Source organism: Eurytemora carolleeae, unplaced genomic scaffold (genome assembly GCF_000591075.1).
Source record: "Eurytemora carolleeae unplaced genomic scaffold, Eaff_2.0 scaffold65, whole genome shotgun sequence".
NCBI lineage: Eukaryota > Metazoa > Arthropoda > Copepoda > Calanoida > Temoridae > Eurytemora > Eurytemora carolleeae.
Genome location: NW_019396032.1, coordinates 381,346 through 388,235, shown reverse-complemented (window position 1 = coordinate 388,235; position 6,890 = coordinate 381,346). Strand labels below are relative to the sequence as shown.

Genomic DNA, 6,890 nt, shown 5'->3' with positions numbered 1-6,890 from the left:
TACTGGGTACATGAGGGGGGTCAAATTGACCCCGCCCCCCCAGCAGGAATAGGGTTAAAAAAGCATGAACAAAAGAGAAGGTTGAAAGGGATACAGAGGATTTCCAACTCGTTCAAAGTTGTATTCACAGTAACAGGGAGAAGGTTAGAAAGGATACGGAGTGTAAATGTAAATTGGATACAATCACAGAAATCACATCGGGAGAAGGCCTAGGTTCAAAGGATACAGCGGATATATAGAGTGGATATATATGAGAAGCTGAAGGTTGTCAGGGATACAGAGGATATAAAGAGTGGATACATAGAGAAGGTTGGAAGGGATACAATGAATATAAAGAGTGGATACAGGGGGAAGGTTGGATAAAATACAGAGTATATTAATTGGATACAGTGAGAAGGGTAGAGCGGATACATTATATAGAGGATATGTAGAGTGGATACAACGATAAGGGTAGAGTGGTTACAGAGGATATATTGATTGGATACAGTGATAAGGGTGGAGCGGTTACATAGGATATATTGATTGGATACAATGATAAGGGTAGAGCAGTTACAGAGGATATATTGATTGGATACTGTGATAAGGGTAGAGCGGTTACATAGGATATATTGATTGGATACAGTGATAAGGGTGGAGTGGTTACAGAGGATATTGATTGGATACAGTAATAAGGGTAGAGCGGTTACATAGGATATATTGAATGGATACAGTGATAAGGGTGGAGTGGATACAGAGGATATATTGATTGGATACAGTGATAAGGGTAGAGCGGTTACAGAGGATATATTGATTGGATACAATGATAAGGGTAGAGCGGTTACAGAGGATATATTGATTGGATACAACGATAAGGGTAGAGTGGTTACAGAGGATATATTGATTGGATACAGTGATAAGGGTAGAGCGGTTACAGAGGATATGTTGATTGGATACAATGAGAAGGGTAGAGTGGTTACAGAGGATATGTTGATTGGATACAGTGATAAGGGTAGAGCGGTTACAGAGGATATATTGATTGGATACAGTGATAAGGGTAGAGCGGTTACAGAGGATATGTTGATTGGATACAATGAGAAGGGTAGAGTGGTTACAGAGGATATATTGATTGGATACAGTGATAAGGGAAGAGCGGTTACAGAGGATATATTGATTGGATACAATGAGAAGGGTAGAGCGGTTACAGAGGATATATTGATTTGTAAGGGATACGGAGTATCACAGTTCACATTTTATAATTATTTACGTAATCTTGGGATAAAATGATTTTATTTCCATTTAAAAGACGTGGATATTCTTAGAAAATGTAGAATTTAAGAGAAAATACATTTTTGAAAAATTTAGTCACTTGTTAGTGAAAGCTTGTGTTATGTTGATGTAATCAAGAGAGTAAATAATTTCAAGGTAAAAATAATTTATAGATGGGTATCGTGATTTCGAACGAACGAATTTTTGAGAACGAACGAAATTGTTCATGGAAAAGGGGTCGAGTTCAGAAAGAAAAACGAACGATGGACGAACAAAGTGGACTGTTCAGAGAAATGAAAAAAATAATAATTTTTTAAAAACGAACAAAAAAACAAATGATTTAAAATTGTTCGAACAAACTCGAAAAATTGATAGTTTGTTTACCGAACAAACGAAGTTTTTAAAATATTTTTAAAAAAGGATCCTTTTTTTAAACTGAACGAACGATTTTTAATACAAAATTTGTTGAAACATTAGTTTTTTAATGAATGAACGATTTTTTCATTTTCAATTTTGAAAATCGATAGTTTTTTTTATGGAACAAACGATTTATTGAATGAACAATTTTGCTGAACGAATGATTTTACCGAAAGAACGAAGTTTTTTTGAACAATTGAAAAAACTGAACGAAATGGGTCGTTCATGAACGATGACCAAACGAAATGAAAAAAGTCGACCTTGTCCATCTCTTGGTAAAATGTGTTTTTTAATCCAATAAAGTCTGATTTACCATTGTTTGTTTGTTGGGCCTACTATGAGACAAACTTTCAGAAACAAGATAATTGAAAAAGTTTCATTTTCTATTTATACTTGTGTTTCGCGACCAAACCACTGGCCGTGAATATATCAATTTATCAGGATAACCCTAATAGTATCTCCCCACGTCATAATTCAGCTCAGGTCGATTGGAACGTTCAATAGCCTCACAAATCCTTCGACTACTCTATCATCTCTTCGTCTCAGAATAAATCAGCGCTCTGGTACTGAACAAACGGTTCAATCTGAAAGATTTTATACAAGATTATACTAATTGATTTTTATACAAGATTATAATAATTGATTTTTATACAAGATTATAATAATTGATTTTTATACAAGATTATAATAATTGATTTTATGCAAGGTCATATTAATTAATTTTCATACAAGATTAAACTAATTGATATTTATGCAAGATTATTATAACTGATTTTTATACAAGATTATACTAATTGATATTTATGCAGGATTATAATAATTGATTTTTATACAAGATTATACTAATTGATATTTATGCAAGATTATTACAATTTATTTTTATACAAGATTATACTAATTGATTTTATGCAAAATTATAATAATTAATTTTTATACAAGATTATACTAATTGATATTTATGCAAGATTATTATAACTGATTTTTATACAAGATTATACTAATTGATATTTTATGCAAGATTATTATAATTGATTTTTATACAACATTATACTAATTGATTTTATGCAAGGTTATAATAATTTATTGTATAAAAAGTTAGATACCATTTTGTATAGAGGGAAGATTTATAAAGAAAAATTGTCCTGCTCTAAATTTTAGATGAATAAATTATTTAAATCTTAAAGCGATTTTATGCTTATATTTATGATTTTAATGGAATTTTGGCTTTTTAAAACTACAGACGATTGCCAGTATAAATGTTAGGTCTAAAAGGGATCCAAACACTTTTTTTGTTAAATTCTAGAACGAACTGTTATGGTCTTATTTTAAGAACCTGAATTATCACTCTAATTTTAAGATATTTAATCGATTGTCAATCTAACTCAAAGATCTAAAACCGATTGTCGATCTAATTCAAAGATCTTTTAGAGATTGTCAATCTAATTGAAAGATCTTAAAGAGATTGTTACTCTAATTCAAAGATCTTTAAAAGATTGTCACTCTTATTCAAAGATCTTTAAGCTAGATTGCAATAATTCTAGTTATTCATGGGATTGTCACTCTAGTTCAAAGATCTTTAAGAGATTGTTACTCTAGTTCAAAGATCTTTCAGAGATTGTTACTCTAGTTCAAAGATCTTTAAGAGATTGTCACTCTTATTCAAAGATCTTTAAGCTAGATTGCAATAACTCTAGTTATTCATGGGATTGTCACTCTAGTTCAAAGATTTTTAAGAGATTGTTACTCTAGTTCAAAGATCTTTAAGAGATTGTTACTCTAATTCAAAGATCTTTAAGAGATTGTTACTCTAGTTCAAAAATCTGTAAGAGATTGTCAATCTTTTTTAAAAAATTTTAAGAGATTGTCAATCTTTTTTAAAAATTTTTAAGAGATTGTCCCTCTTATTCAAAGATCTTTAAGGGATTGCCACTCTAATTCAAATATCTTAAAAAGTTTGTCACTCTAATTTAGATACAGGGTGTCCGACGAAACATGACAGTAAGTGAATGGTTTAAAATGTCTTCTTCCATAATTTGTTAAGTTGTTTGATACGAAAGAGAATAATAACAAATATCGTATGGGAGTCATCTTACAATAAAATTGATTTGAAAGTAAAATACATTCGAGTAAAAGATTTTTTAAACTAAATAAACTGCAAACAGTCTTTCATATCTAATACAGTATATGGAAGAAGGCTTTAAGAGATCGTCACTCTTATTTGAAGATCTTTAAGAGATTATAACTCTAATTCAAAGATCTTAAATTAATTGCCACTCTAATTTAAAATATTTAAGGGATTGTCACTCGATCTAATTCAAATATTCTGAAGAAATTGTTACTGTAATTTAGAGATCTTTATGGATTATCAATCTACTTCAAATTTTTAATGTCGTCTTCCTATTATGCAGTTTTTTATTCTCACTGTATGATGTAGAAATCCACAATCTCACTCTATCAACCGTTTTTTCTTCTATTTTAACAGAAGGTTACTCTCTGGCTAAAATACCACCAGTTTTAGATAAAAAGAAGTATTTTAAAGGAACTGAGTTCCAATTCCCTTTATCTTTGCAACCAAATGCAGTAGACTTTTGATTCGAGGCGTACACGGGGGAAGGGGGTGGGGAGGATTGTGCTATGAGGCCTCAGCTCCCCACCCTGGATCAGCAAAATTTATGAAAAAAAATTAAATTAAAATGCAAACTAAAATTTTAGTTTGTGGCAAAAACCTCTTCATTTAAAAGAAAACATTTTTTTTGCAAGCAAAAACTGATTTTGTTTTGCAAAAAAAATACTAACCATCTTTGAGGAAATAGATTTTCTCTAATACTGTTTCTCCTATTTCCTCTATTCATAACTGTCTCTCCTATTTCCTCTTTAATAAAACAGAAATAGATTTCCTCTATTTATTACTGTATTTCCTCTATTTATAACTGTTTCGCCTATTTCTTCTATCTATTATTGTTTCTCCTATTTCCTCTATTTATTACTGTTTCTCCTATTTCCTCTATTTATTACTGTTTCTCCTATTTCCATTATTCATTACTGTTTCTCCTGTTTCCATTATTTATTACTGTTTCTCCTATTTCCTCTATTATTACTGTTTCTCCTATTTCCTCTATTTATTACTGTTTCTCCTATTTCCTCTATTTATTACTGTTTCTCCTATTTCCTCTATTTATTACTGTTTCTCCTATTTCCTCTAGTTATTACTGTTTCTCCTATTTCTTCTATTTTTTACTGTTTCTCCTATTTCCTCTATTTATTAAGGTTTCTCCTATTTCCATTATTCATCACTGTTTCTCCTATTTCCTCTATTTATTACTGTTTCTCCTATTTCCTCTTTAATAAAACAGAAAGAACAAAACTTTAAAGGGACTGTAAGTATAATTTTACGTGACTCTCTATGCAAAGATCGATTCATAACGGTATCCTTAAAAGCTTTGTCTGATCAAGTATGAATTATATATTAATGTTTATAATTAAGAATACTGATTATTGTTAATTGCGGTTTCTCTACAAAAGTACTTGCGCACTTCATCTGCATGAAACATATCGGAATTTTCAGATTTCAAATAAGAAAAATTACAATGTTTTCCACAATTTTGATCAGATAAAGGTATCAGGGTACCATTGTGAATTCGGCATAGTCATCTTTGCATGGAGGGTCACTTGAAATTACAATTACAGTCCCTTTAAACATTTGAAAGGAAACATATGCATATACTGTTCATACTGTATAGCTTCTGACATTAATTGTAAGTGGGTTTGAAAGGAGAATTCAATTATTTACAATAATGACAATAATTACTCCAATATTTACTGAAGGGTGGTGGCCAGGGGTGGCATGGGGAATAAATACAGCCCTCACTTTTATTTTATTTTATATGACATTTTGAAAAGAATGTTAAACAAATATGAAATTAAGTGAAATATCCCTAACATTCCGTTCGTAATATAGAAATTTTGCTAGTTCGATATATCGGAAACAATGTTAAGATTTGATTTACCAGTTTATGAAAATAAGCGGTGACCTCAGGGGCAAATGGCGAACCTTCAAATCTATAGTCTTAAAAACAGCGACTGTGATCTTTCCAGGATATACAGAGCATCTCATATCATATTAGATTATCTCAAATCTTTAACACCAAAATAAGCCCTTAACACTCGAAAATTTTATCATTTTCCGCAAGAAAATTCTTATATAAGCCTTATGTTATTTTCTAAATGATTCATTCTCATGAAATTTTCTAATTAGTCCCGAAAATCGTAATTTAGACCCGTTCTCGGTCTAATATGATGTGGGACACCCTGTATTTGTTGCATAAAACCTGCTGGGTAGTCCAGACTGGACTGGACGACTGAATGCATGTACAGTACTGCATGTACTGGCTCGGATCAAGCAACTTGTAAAGGGGACTTGTCTATATTTAAAAGACCGAGTGTAAAAATAAGCGAGATATTTTTGTCCACTATCCGATAGAAGGAATGATTAATACGGAAACGCTGATGAGATCATGTCTAATGGTTCCGTTTAAACAGTAAATGGTTCCGTTTAACCGTAAATGGTTCCGTTTAAACAGTAAAATTTTAATTACTGGCATGAGGTTCTTTTAAAGGAATTGAGTCTTTGCCACAAACTCTGATTTTCTAATCACTATATTTTTGCCAGCTTTTGTCGTGGACTTAAAATATTTCAAACTATGAATTCTGTTAGATCTAATAGAAATATTAAAGGTTTACACCATCAGGTTTCAAAGATATAGATAAGGGATTAGAAAATTTGAGCTTATGAAGAAATTCACTTCCTTTAATAACATTCCTCTGCATATATTATTGATTATAAACAAATGAAATAAGCTTCTCCCGCTCCTCCCCCTTTCTATATAATAATTTAATTCCTTGCGCTGCCCCTGAATAATAATTGATTTTATTGAACATAACAAATACGGTAGAAAGGGGAGAGGGGGGGTAAAAACGGAAATAATTACATTCCAATTAAAGAAACATATGAAAAATACAAAATATTGCATAACAAAGCCTGATGACGTTTTCATTAAAATAGATAGTTTTTTGATAACATTGGGTTCATAAGTAGCAAACTTTATTTTATGCCATTTTTTCCACCAATGGAGATTCTAACAAATTCTTAAATTTCTTATCTAGGAAAAGTTTACGTTATTGGAAAGATAACATTTGATCATTAAAAAATGGCTGACCTTGTATTTTTA

General features: G+C 30.9%; 1 protein-coding gene across 1 annotated transcript in view; it reads right to left on the bottom strand.

Moving 5' to 3' along the window:
* The window catches only part of LOC111697257 (uncharacterized), an 11,279-nt gene extending 9,030 nt beyond the window's left edge, over positions 1-2,249 (bottom strand). Inside the window, exon 1 of the mRNA XM_023467189.1 lies at positions 1,976-2,249. The gene's annotated coding sequence lies outside the window, so the exon portion shown is untranslated. The remainder of the gene's footprint in view (positions 1-1,975) is intronic.
* Between the last annotated feature and the right edge of the window lie 4,641 nt (positions 2,250-6,890).